Genomic DNA, 13,806 nt, shown 5'->3' on the forward strand with positions numbered 1-13,806 from the left:
ACATATATGTATATATATATACATTAACAAAGAGAAATATAAACTTGTCTACGTCATACTTTTATTTTACTACAAATTTTGTTTCGTATAATCATTAGAAGTGATTCATTCATAATAACTAAATCAATTATATTGTAATTCACATAAAGATAATCTAAACAATAGAATAGTATATATAAAGTTTGTTCGACGGAGGAAGATGTAAAAAAAACCCCTTATAGATGACTTGAACAAAAGGAAATAAGTTAATAAAAAAAACCCCAAGGATACATTTTGAAATTAGAAGGGACAGAAAGAAAAAATGAGTGACAAAACACGAATTTTTCAGAAAGTTGATTATCCAGATATTCCTTGTGTATTCTACAATAGGGGGAGGACGGATGTCAGTCATCTTTATCATGGAATATTTAAAGAGTAAGATTAATTAGAATTTTAAAAGATTATCACGAAAAGCTTTATAAAGAGCTAGCTTGCTACAAGTGCATCAATACATTTAAAACGGCTTAATTTTAAGAGATGAAACCTCGTGAAGGGTTTTCCCCTTACCAAATTTATTATCAAGTGATCTTTTCTACTGACTGCAGTGGCGTAACGATGGGGTCGGGGGCCTTGTGGCTTTCAGAGCCTGGGGCCCTTTCAGTAGTGGCACCAGCAGAGGGGGGGGGGGCGCAATGGAATTTCCCCCGTCTGACAGGCTTGTACCTCGTCGGCCAACGTGTCGTTGAATTAAACAAATATCATTTGCCTATCAAAATAACGTTATTTTGATTGCCAATCACAATTGTTGTGGTCTAAAAGCTCAATTTTTGGTCCATACTAAGCTCTCAACTCTCCCGTGAACCTTACATGGACCCCTTGTTGGCAAATTTATGGAGACACCGTTGGGCTCGTTTTTTAATCATGCTTGTTATTGTTATTCTAAATATTTTTAACGAAGAATAAATGATATAATATCAGTGGTGGATCCAGCAATTTGATATAGATGGGGACCAGGTAGGAACCTTCAGAGTCAGAGGGTCTACCACCTGATCAGCCCTACGATGGTTGGGGCATGTTATGATTGTGGCATCTGTTGATGGCGGGATATTTTTCCTACAGTCGATGTCAGAGACACATTATGCTGTTAAATATCAACAAAACCCTTTTTGGTGAGGGAGTTGATCGAGGACCATGGATGGGGCATTTCGGGGCCCCTATGTGTCGGGGCCCTGCGTACCTCCCGAGAGCGCATAGCGGTAGGCGTTACGCCACTGACTGATTGAAAATAGAAAGTTAATAAAAATAATGAGAAAGCGACAAAAAAGAAGTGGATCGGGCACGTTATTCAACATGAGGGTTTGTTTAAAAAAGTAGGGCAGAAGATTCAAGATCACTTGTAAGAAAAAAGTCATAATAAAAATCACTGTTTAAAAATGACTAGGCCTATGTGCAAAGCAGTGGCATAACACCTATTGGCTCTTGGGGCGTGGGGGAAGTTCCCTGGAGGAACCTGAGGGTTCCTATATACAGCACTTTTCTTTCGCGAGTATATAGAGTCATGAAAGGGGTCGGATTCAATTTGAGAGAACATGTCCCACTGTTCCCCACCTACTGATGCCCATGTAACACGAATACCATGTAAATCACGTAAATGAACAAAAATTAGTATATCGGTTATCACTAAGGTAGATGGACTAATAGAATGAGGGCTAGGTCACGTAAGAAGATAAGAACCAAGTACAAAACTCATATTCTCTCTTTATGGTTTCTCACTAGAAATATTATTCTCGTTTAAATCAGCGAGTGCCATATCCGGCCATCCAAAGGTGCCATAATCATAAATGTTCTTACTTCAGCCCCAACCATGGTGGGGCTAAGGTGTTATAGACCCCAGTGGTGGATTCAAGGGGGCCGAGCCGAGCCGGGCCCCCATAATTTGTTTAAAGTTATAAAGAAAATGGAGAAAAAACAAAACATACAGTAATTTTTCATTTCATTTCTTTAGGCACGAGCGCCAAGAATATGCCAAGAAGTGAACTTCATCAAAAATGCGTACATCGGGCCTGCGGTTTAAAGTCCTTATCTGAGAAGACTTCTTCCACCACGGCGAGTGAGCCGTTCGAACCACCGCCGATATTAGAGCTCAAGGTGACAGAGCCCCTGACTTAACCGGCCAATCAACTCGCCATAATTATAATGAAATTTAAACCTGAGAGCTCCATTTCCGGCCATCTATAGGTGCCATAATCATAAATTGAACTTCCTGATCCCCAAACATGATGGGCCTCGCCCAGCTGAGGTGGGTGGACCCGGGCTCTTTTTGTGAAAGTCACTCACTGGACACCTTCACTATTTCGAATCCCTAAATACGCCACGGCCCCCATATGTTAAGGTCCCTAGCTGGCCCGGTAGAATGGAGGACATATTCGCTTTAAAGCAGCAACAAAGGGATTTATTGCTTTCACTAACCCTGTCCCTAATCAGATCAGTCAGTATAGGCTTATTTTATGATTTCTTGATTCTATATTGTTGACGTCTCTCATCTCATCCACGACGTAAAACGCTTAATTATTTGTACATTTCCACTAATTCCATTTATTTATAATATACCGGTAACATTTACATTTATAGTAACAATTTAGTATTGCCAATGCCCAATAATATTATAGGTTTTTTTTAAATTGTGCGTTATAGACCTACATTATTTCTTTTAAGTTGAAATTTTGGCAGCCAGGCACGGCCGTTCCCTAAATGTGAAAAACAAGAAAATAATATTCAAATATTAAGTCTTAGAGTGGCATTTCAGGGTGGCTAGGGATACCATAATTAAAAATGTTCTTACCTCAGCACATTGTTGGGGCTGAGGTAATCGACACTCTGCCTGTGAAGGTCCCTTAAAATTTCCATAATAATCTTGCGTACGGGCTTGACCATGGGTGTCGATCGGTGGGGACAGGGGGGACACGTCACCCCCACTTCACAATCATATCGATAGTCCCTCCCCCACCACTTTTCACCAAACTTCTATAATTAAAACCCCACTTTTAAAAGTGTATGGAAAGAACAACAATTACGCATGATTCATGAATTTTGCCTGTTCACTTTTCCAAGTGCGGTACGTATTTTCCGGACTGAGTAAAAACGCAATTTTTTATACATTTCATAACCATCTCAGAAACACTAGATCGATTTCATGGGTGCAGCGGTTATCAGAGGCTAAATTTATTGTAAAAAGAATGTACTTAACGTTGTTAAAATTGGAAGCGTGTATACTTATTAGGCCAATGTTTTTACAAACTCCAAATTGCACAATTTCTACTATACGATTTATTCCTTTTGTATATTACGGTATTATGACCCGTACGTATATACTAGTGTTTAATATTATGTACATACATAGGATTACTGTTTTTCCTAATTTCAAAACAAAAATTTTAGTTAGTCAACTGAATTTTATATAGTCATTATTAAACAAACAGCCTTTGACACGGACATGTCTATCTATTTCGATTTAATGTTACCAACATTTTACAAACTCCCGTATTATGTTGACGCAATCTCGCAATGACGTCATAATAATCAGTGGCGAATTCAAGCGGGGCCGAGCCAACCCTAAATTTTTCAAAATTATTTGTTTTTAATGGAAAAAACAAAAGCAAAATTATAATTAAAATTTAGGTCTGAGAGTGCCATTTCCGGCAATCTAGAGGTGTCACAATCATTAATTATCTTTCCTCAGCACCAACCATGGTTGGGGCTGAGGTAATCGACAATGACAATGGTCATGCAACACTTCAATGTTTGTGTTTTGTATTTGTTATTGCGTATACAGTACAGTATTGCTATGTAGGCTTATCATATATATGCAATTACATACACGAAAGAAATGTTGGCATTAAGACCTATGACTTTTTTTTAAACAAATACCCAGTCTCCGAAGGGAATCAGAGAATTTTGGCATTTCTATATTGTTTAATTAAATTGTTTTGTAACATTATTATACTGTACAACAATCATCACCACCACACTGTCATAGGCTACAGGAAAAACTAAAAATCAACATGAAATTCAAGTGTCAATCAAGTTTTTATTTAATAATTATCTGTCTGTATCGTTCAAAGTTTACAAAGATGTAAATAAACAAATTCTGTATAAGAATTGTTCTAGTAAATTGAGTTATTGTAGTAACGTCAGCCTATACCTAACAATATGCACAATAATAATAACAATAACATTTTAATAACAATAATTTAACAATAAAAAGTAATAATAATGAATTTATATATAATTAATAAAAATAAAACAATAATAGTAATCGATTTAATATGTTGCTTGCATCTACCTATTCACTGTTAAGGCAATATACAGCTTACTGTATTATGGTTATTGAAGTATTTTGTGTAAGCCATTTCTGTTATTTGAATAATAATATAACGTAAGCCTACGATGTAATGCACTCACTATAAATATTTCACCAGTGTCCAGTCTTAATGGAATATTTAGTGAGTACATCGTACGTTATATTATTATTCAATTAAGAGCCGAAATGGCTTACACAAAATACTTCAATAACCATAATATAATAATAATTATTATTTAATATTATTATTATTATTATTTTAATAATAATAATATATTATTATTATATAAATAATAGTAATACAAATTGGCTTAATTAAATTAGCTCATAGGCTACCATATTCAATATGCCATTCATTTATGCCTAAATATTAATTAAGTAAGGCATGGCCCTAGCTAGCCTAGAATGGCAAATATAGACAGGCCTATATTATTATTATTCAATTAAGAGCCGGAATGGCTTACACAAAATACTTCAATAACCATAATATAATAATAATTTAATATTATTATTATTATTATTATTATTATTATTATTATTATTATCATTATTATTATTATTTTAATAATAATAATATATTATTATTATATAAATAATAGTAATACAAATGTGCTTAATTAAATGAGCTCATAGGCTACCATATTCAATATGCCATTCATTTATACCTAAATATTAATTAAGTAAGGCATGGCCCTAGCTAGCCTAGAATGGCAAGTATAGACAGGCCTAAAAATTTAAGGGCGAGGGCATGAGTAGTAGGCATAAACCTCTGCTCTAAACTACGTAGGCCTAGGCCTGTGCTCGTTCTACTTTGCATTTGTCGGTAAATCGTGCGTAGCACTGGCAATGGTAGCCAGCGTTGATGTCAATAATTCTATCAGTACTACAACTAACGTCCAATCCGAGGGAGCCTAGCCTAGCGGCCTACAGCAGTTAGGCCTAGGCCCAGCTAGGCTAGGCGCGCCTAGATCGTTGGAAACGACGAGTAAAGAAAAACGGTTAAGGTTAAACCATGGTTAAACTGGGCACTGTCTAAAACTTTCTTCCAGCTTATCTCTGAAAAGATTGTAACCTTTTCTTCTGCAGTTTTGAGTCAAGACACAGTCAGCCAGTGAGCTTCCATGACGGCCAAGGCTCGGACATGAAAGGTTGTTGTTTATTGTTATTTCGCAACTCGCGACGTCATCAACGAGTACAATACATTCAATCTCGTAACATGATTGGTCTATTTTTTTCTAATTTGCATAATGAATTTTTCAACATTTTTGTCTATTTAAAAAAGTGCATAAGTTATGGAGATGGGAACAATCAAAAATCGATTATAAATTTAATTCTACATTTCCTGTACTACAGAAAGCGAAAATAAACCCTCTTGGCCCACGACCTATACTTTTGACACCATGACCATGCGTAATATTAAGCTGCAGTAGTATATATAGGAATAATTTTTTTCTAGTAATATCAGAGTTGACTAACTGGTACTTTGTGTGGTACTAGGTTCATCGCATTTATGGCTTAGAGGTCGCGGTGTTTCCTCCCTCGGTTAAGTCATGGTATATCATCAGGGGTAGTAAGCCCGGAGGTCGTGAGAGGACTGGCTAAGTTTGTTTGTTTGTTTTTGTTTTTTTTTCCAAAAGGCAGTTCAGTTGATGGTGGATCATAAATAGCAAACTTGGAGGTTGTGGGTTCGATTCCCACGCAAACCGATTTTTTTTTTTTCCGGGCATAATAGACCGAATTAGCCACGGAAGATGACGTCATCACAATTTGGCCAAGGGGTATAAAATTGTAAACAATGCCTAAAAGTCCTATTCTATAACGCTGCGAGTTTTTGTATGTTCCAGGAAAACAAGAAAAAAAAAACAAAGTACGCGGGTAAAATACTTTTTAAAACATTGGTAGGTTAAGGAAGGTTCGTAGAACCACCAGAAGACGTTTGATTTGATTTTCATGTAAAATTAAGTTAGATATACGTAGAGTTTTTACAGGCTAGGCCTCGGCCCCTGACACTTGTTGCACGACAACGCGACATGGCTGGATGTGATGATTGAGTGAGGCATGACTTTAAACGTTCAGCTCCGTGCTGTCGTCAAAGTCATTTCGTTTTATATTAAAACCCAATCTGTTTTGTTAGATTGAATTTAGGAAAATTATTCAATAATTTTGTATAGCTCAACTTGAAATCTGCAAGTAAAACACATTTCATGAGTTTTGCAACAAGCACATTCATCGACCGACGTGATACACTGTGAGTGAATACACGGCTGCCGCCGCCGTGCTGTAACACAGGTAGACACGACCAATGTACGTTTTATTCCCAAAATAGTACGATTTATTCTCGTTATATTTCACTTTTGGCTTACACAATCGTAGAGAAAAGATGACGTTAGATTCATAAACATGTAACAATGGTTTCTGTTAATTTAAATCACGCTCAACTTTACACACAGAGCGTGTATGAGACGTTTTAGTAAAGGATATTTTGTTAAATTACTGTGTAAATCGCCTATCTTCGTGCGTTTGTGTTGGTTCGAATACGGTACCCCAGTATAGCTGAACAGCGTCGATCGCTAATTCGGTCTATTCCTAGACAGGATTGTTCATTCAATTCATATTGAAATTAGTGTTTTGACGATTTTTTTTTCATCCAATGGGAATTCATATTATTTTATATGAGAAGAATCTATGAGCTTTCCGTTTACTGGGGGTGGGGGAAATGAACAACAAGATATTTGATTGGTGAACAGCCGAAATGGCAATTTAAAGCCGACCAAGTCGCTAGAGGTAAAAATGCAGCCTCTACGCGGTGGGCGGTCAGCATAGCACCAATCGAAAAGTGAAAAATGACGGTGACTTTTTCAAGCAATACAATTGTAGGCAACACAAAAATCCGACCAGTATTTGCTGAGATACGACTGTGGAAAGACAAAAAATGAACTAAAAACAGCTAATGTCAGCGTGAAACACTTTTGCTAGATTATCGCTCTTAAACGAAAATGTTGCAAGAAGAACCATTCGTATTTTTGGAGCAATATATATGGCTGATAATTTTACGTTATTTTACTTTATTTGACAATAGACTGATATTATTTCCACTCGCAATAGTGTAGTTGCAATATTACTAGGCCTAATACAAAAGTGTGAAATTCAAAAAGGGAAGAAAAGCAAAATATCTCTTGATTGATTTTAAAAGTAGTGTACATGCAAAAAGACTAAATTAATCACTTTTTTAAGTTTATCTTATTTGTTTTTCATGGTTCGAATTTTGAATACGTCACAAGCTAATCAGTTGTTAATAAATCATTATTTTTTATGAATGTTAGTTTGCACGAAATATATAAGCGGGCATAATTATGACTAAAAGGATAATTTTAAAAACCTTTTATGATGAGTATTTAAGTGGCAGATTCAAGAGGCCCAGTCGGCCCACCATCCCTATTATTTTTTTTTCGAAATTTAAAATATAGTCTGAGAGTGCCATTTCCGACCAACTAGCGGTGCCATAATCATAACTTTTCTTACCTCAGCCCCAACCATGGTGGGGCTGAGGTGGTCTATACTCTCCATCTGTAAAGTCCCTCTCGGTCAAGCTCTATTTCAAATTACTGGATCCGCCACTGGATATATTAAAAATTTCGTATGGAAATAAATGTTAATTACATTGCTTAAAATCAATTAAAAGGCTGTAGGCGCCAGAGCTTCTAGGGGGCTTCGCTCTCTGGTACCCAACCTAGGCTTGGGCCTACGGCACAAGACTTTATTTTTCATTTCGTTCCCCCCCCCCACCCACTTTCAACCACGGATCGACGCCCTTGGGCTTGACGTATGCCAAGGTAATCATGCAACAAGGAGATGGACGATGACCATGGAGATGTACTATAAATTGAGTAATATAGAATCGCGAAAGAAAACGGGAATAACCAATGGACCATGAGAGGGGTTCAAGTGTACACTGGGAATAAAATTAATGATGGACCATAATTGGGTGTGCGCTAAATAATAGAATGTTGAATTATGTTTTAAAAAGTTTGATCGATTTGGGTTTACATTAATCTATTTGTCGCCCTCATTGTATGTTCTGAGTTACCGGTGACGTTCTATGCCGCGCATGTCGAATATTAAGTACACTTTTCAACTTTACTTAGACATAATTTCATAAAGTTTAATTTTACTGTATTAGCATTGACTCACTTTGTTACAGTACGTATGATTAATAATTGTCATCTTTCAGGGGCGGATCTAGAGATGTCCAAAAAGGCCCCCCCCCCCCGAAATTTGGGCTGATCGAGACAACAATGTCCCCGCGAAATGTTTGTGTTCTAGACGCCCGAAAATAACATTTGAGGCGTTCTGGGCTATCATTTTTTTCTTTTTCTTTCTTTTTTCTTTTTTTACCTCCCAAAAAAAAAGGGGGGGGGGGCCGGGCCCTTAAATCCGCCCCTGTCTTTTTTTTAAACTTGATTAATGCGTGGGAGAACGTTACTCAAACGTACAAATGTAACATGATAACACTGTGATCCGCTTTCAAAAAATTAATGAAACCACACTGATGGTCACGCGACTGAACGCTGGTGAGGCATGAGGTATGAGTGGGTATGAGTAATCATTTCATCTTGAAGGATAAATGTTTAAAAATACACTGTCACGTGCCGATTCTTCGCCAATCATTGTGCACACATTCTATTCATGGGGAAAAATAGCAGCGACTTAATTGTTCTCTTTATAAGGACCAGTGAAACCTTAGAGGCATTGGCTTGAGTGAAGGGGCCATGGTGAGAAACTTGGCCGAAGGGTGATTTTTGTTGGGGTCCCATCACAAATTGCGATATGAAATTCTGCATTTGATTATTATTATCATCTATTATATATCACATTATTTATTATTTAATTATTATTACGTTATACGTACATCAATATGATGGGTTCCTAAAAATGTATAAACAGGAGACAAATAAAAACGTACGATATTGCTGAGGTAACATTTACTATTATCTCTTTGGTTATAATAAAATAAAATACCAGTAGGCCTATTTAATAACTAATATGTACGAATTTTTAACTATTGCGCGACAGACGGAAGGAAGCTACATGTGTAGATATTGTTGCATACGGATATCGATCAGTGTGTGAACTTTGACATGTATGTGTCAGGATGCATTCAATGATGAAGATCCTGTTTACCTTGACCATTTAGTATAACGTCACTACCTAAAAAAACACATTCGAATGAAGACACTACGAATATATTCGATACTCACGAGTGCTCTGTTGAGCTATGTCGGTTTAGAACCCAACGATACGATTTCCGTGTATAGTGGTGGAGAAAGGATTGGTAGGAACAGTGCTGCGATACGAACGCTCCTACTTGGCCATAAATAAATATATTCGATAGATTAATTTCGTTGACATTTTAAGTCAATCACTTATTATCATTATTTTTTAATTTTTATTTTAATACAATGACGATGCAAGTATGGGTTACTCACATACCTACATTTACTTTAAAATTTTTAATCAGGGAATACACCGTTGACTTTTTTCAGTGTGCAATATCTTCCGTACTGTTCCTAAATGTTTGAAAATAATTGGCTCCACACGTGCGCAACAGCGACTGTTAACATACATACCATTGTTTATTATTGACATGATTATATTATTTTAGTGATACAATTCAAGTAAATATGATGATTATCGGCCGATGGATTGATGGAAGGGTTGCCATTTATAATTATTGGTAAAATTGTTTAAATTCGATTCAATGTATAATATGATACTGAGGATGGTGGTGATGATAAAGGGTATATCAATAGCACATTATGGTAATCAATCAATATCTGCGGATATGAAATTAAATCCAGCAAGGCAAGACATTTTTATATCTTGTATAGCGAACCCGCCGACAACCAATAATGATGATTTCGGATAAAATTTTTACGAAACAAGGTATTAAAAAAGTCTTGCTTAAGCCCTACTCCTTGAATATTGCTACGTTGTGCAACGTAAAGCACATAAACCTGCGTTGTTTGTGGGACATGCTGGTAGCCCTGGCTATTAAATGTTATGACTGGTCAGTTTTTAAGTTTGACTAACACTCCGAAAACATGCTTATCTCCATATCAAGTAGGTAAAAAATTGTAAATAATCGCAAAACACAACAAAATAAATGACAAAAACCAAATTTTAAGCAAATAATTATTCATAATAAATATTAAATATGACTGACAGTCACCCATTCATACATCTCTGAACAATTCAATACCAATCAATATCAATTAATATTAATCAATATCAATCCATAGTAATCAATATTTGAAAATACCATAAGATTTCAATCAATCTGTTCAATACCATATCAAAACTGTATTGATTACCAACATTAATCAAAATAATATGTTTAGCTAAACAGTTTGAATTTGAATTATTTGTATATTATGGCCAAAGTAAAAAACATATACTGTCAGCATTAAAAAGTTTTGTGGGGACTGCGGAAGTCCCAAAAAAACATTGTTAATGTGAACACCTGCATTTGTGGGATGTCTTTGTAGGACACGCTTGTATTCCTGACCTTGTTCTGATCAAGGGTGGCGCCATCGGACGGGCCAGGTCCCCCTTTTCAAAGACAGCTGGTCCCTTCCCCCATCGGGGAGAAAAACCACAATTCATCAAGGAAAAAATGTATATGTATTTTCTATATATTCGTAGACACAAAATCGATTAAATAAGCCTTTAAAACCCTTAAATTGTCATATTTTTCGGGGGATTTTGAGCGACGCCTGACCACGCCCACTATTTTCGTCAGGGAAATTGGCCTCCCCCTGCCTTCACATCTATATGATGTCTAACATGATGGCTGCTTCGGGAGTATTACTAATCCATGTGCACAGTTAACACAGTGATGGTTGACTTACAACGTGTTAGACACACACATAATATTGTTAAGTCATGCACTTCAAAGAAATGACGTCCCCTGGGTAAGAAAATCACAAACGAGTTGTCCCTGCGACAATATTCCTACAAGCCCACACGTTCACAAATTGATTTGTCTCCAATTAAAAGGCTTGAAACCAGCAAGGAAATGTGTTAATTGTTAGTCCCTGAGGTACACCTCGTCAGTAAGCTACAAAAAAAAAAAAAAAAAAACAAACCACAAGATGAAAAAAAAAAAAAAAAACCACAAGATGAAAAATGGCCAATCATTTATAACTATGTAATAAATGTTTGAAATTACACCACCAATAACATTGTGTACATATATGATGATTCACATATATAATAATGACTAGGCAGAATTTGGTACTGCATTTTGAATTTGTGGTCAGTACTTGTACATTTTTATTTCTCAAATTACTTTTTAAAAATTTGTTAATACTGACTTAATGGCAACCTTTGTGGTACGATATAGTATTTTAATACACAATTTATTTTTTTTAGCTTTTTTCAAGCAGGGAAAAGATATTAATATTTAAATCTATTGATGATCAAGTAAATTAATAATTTAACCGGCAATTAGTCACGTTTGTGATTATGTTCGTGATGACTGTATTATAATTGTATTTGTACTGCATGTGAAGAAAAAATTGTGATCACTCCCAAAGGAGATTTTAGATGGTATGCTTACTAAAGCAGTTTAAGTGCGAGTACTTAAGAAACTTGCATTATTCCGATTTTCATAGAAAACATAAAATATATTTTCCCCTATTTTTAATGAATCTAATTGTGATATATATATAAGCTACATTTTACTATTATTAATTTATAATCAAACATTTTTTTAAATCTTTTTTTTTTACAAATTCATATGAAAAATGAAAAATAAATATATTCAAATAACAAGGAAACATTATATTCTACAGAAACTTAAAGATATTTAACACTGAAAATATGAAGCCTATAACATTAGTTTCTTATAAAAATAGTTTGACATCCAAACTGCCCATATGTATACATACACACTATATCTGTATAAACAACAGAAGGTATCGGGTCCCAGTAGGGGAATTTTTCGCACTCGCAGATTCCTCTTCTTCTACCGTATATATAATATAAATCATAAATCATCAAAGGTATATATACAGTGTTTAATAAGGACATGATGGAACATCGTAGGCTACCCTGTAGCTTTTCAACAAATAAAGTCCTATGAAAAATCATTGTGCAATAAAATGCCTCGAACGGGATTCGAACCTGTGACCTCTCGCTGACAAGGCGAGCGTCATAACCACTAGACCACGAAGGCATCATGGTTGAACAGGTCCAAATACCCGTCGGGAACATTGTATTACACAATGCTATGCCTCAGGAGGGCGTTCGGCCAGATAAATCTGGAAATACGGCTAGAAATACTGTCGTATATTATATATGATATTGAAGGAAGTTAGCCGTTAACACTGTAGAATAAATATAATATAAATCATAAATCATCAAAGGTGCACATACAGTGTTTAATAAGGACATGATGGAACATCGTAGGCTACCCTGTAGCTTTTCAACGAATAAAGTCCTATGAAAAATCATTGTGCAATAAAATGCCTCCAACGGGATTCGATCCTGCGACCTCTCGCTGACAAGGCGAGCGTCATAACCACTAGACCACGAAGGCTTCATGGTTGAACAGGTCCAAATACCCGTCGGGAACATTGTATTACACAATGCTATGCCTCAGGAGGGCGTTCGGCCAGATAAATCTGGAAATACGTCCTTATTAAAATGTCTTTATTAAACACTGTATATATACCTTTGATGATTTATGATTTATATTATATTTATTCTACAGCGTATATATATGTAGAGATAATAAAATACATTGAGTCATATATAGGTACATGTATGTTTAAATAATAACAAATATAATGATGTGGAAATGCTGAGTTAGACAGTAGATTAATTAATAATTAATTACATTGTTTTTATCACAATCTGGATTTATTATCTTGTGAAGACGATTGAAGCAAACCTTCAAACAATATTTATTATCTTGTTCACATATACCAGCCCTCTTAATCTCTAAATTACCCAGCATTCTTTAGTACTAATAATCTGATCTTTATCCACCAAGTTCTAGTTAGTTACACTGATGAAGTCTCGAGGACTAGACAAAATATTTGTTTTGCCTAGCTGAATAAAATATTCTGTGTTCTACTGTCTACTAGTGGACGACGAGAGTTGCTGATACCGGGTTACCGGGTAGCACAGACACGAAGGGACCCTTAGGGGGAAGAAAGTCATTGATCGAGTTCCTAGTCCACATATCAAGCGCCCTGAGCATCTTACATTAGAATTAGGATATGTGCGCTATATAAAATTACACTAATATTACTATTGTCTAGCTCAGCATTTGCACATCATTATCTTTGCTTATACTGTAAAGATAATAATTTTTTTAGAAAAACGTAATTGTTCCCCAGGACCTACAGATTACCATTCGGGTATTCCACCAACTGAGCTTATGAGGCCAAGTGGTAATACAT

The 13,806-nt window shown here is 35.7% G+C and overlaps 1 protein-coding gene across 1 annotated transcript in view; it reads right to left on the minus strand.

The window, feature by feature from the left end:
* Window positions 1-10,517: 10,517 nt before the first annotated feature.
* The window catches only part of LOC117122320 (transcription factor MafK-like), a 12,289-nt gene continuing 9,000 nt past the window's right edge, over window positions 10,518-13,806 (minus strand). Inside the window, exon 3 of the mRNA XM_033267881.1 lies at window positions 10,518-11,456. The gene's annotated coding sequence lies outside the window, so the exon portion shown is untranslated. The remainder of the gene's footprint in view (window positions 11,457-13,806) is intronic.

The sequence above is a fragment of the Anneissia japonica genome, unplaced genomic scaffold (assembly GCF_011630105.1).
Source record: "Anneissia japonica isolate Jap-2015-1 unplaced genomic scaffold, ASM1163010v1 scaffold287968_len422783_cov224, whole genome shotgun sequence".
NCBI lineage: Eukaryota > Metazoa > Echinodermata > Crinoidea > Comatulida > Comatulidae > Anneissia > Anneissia japonica.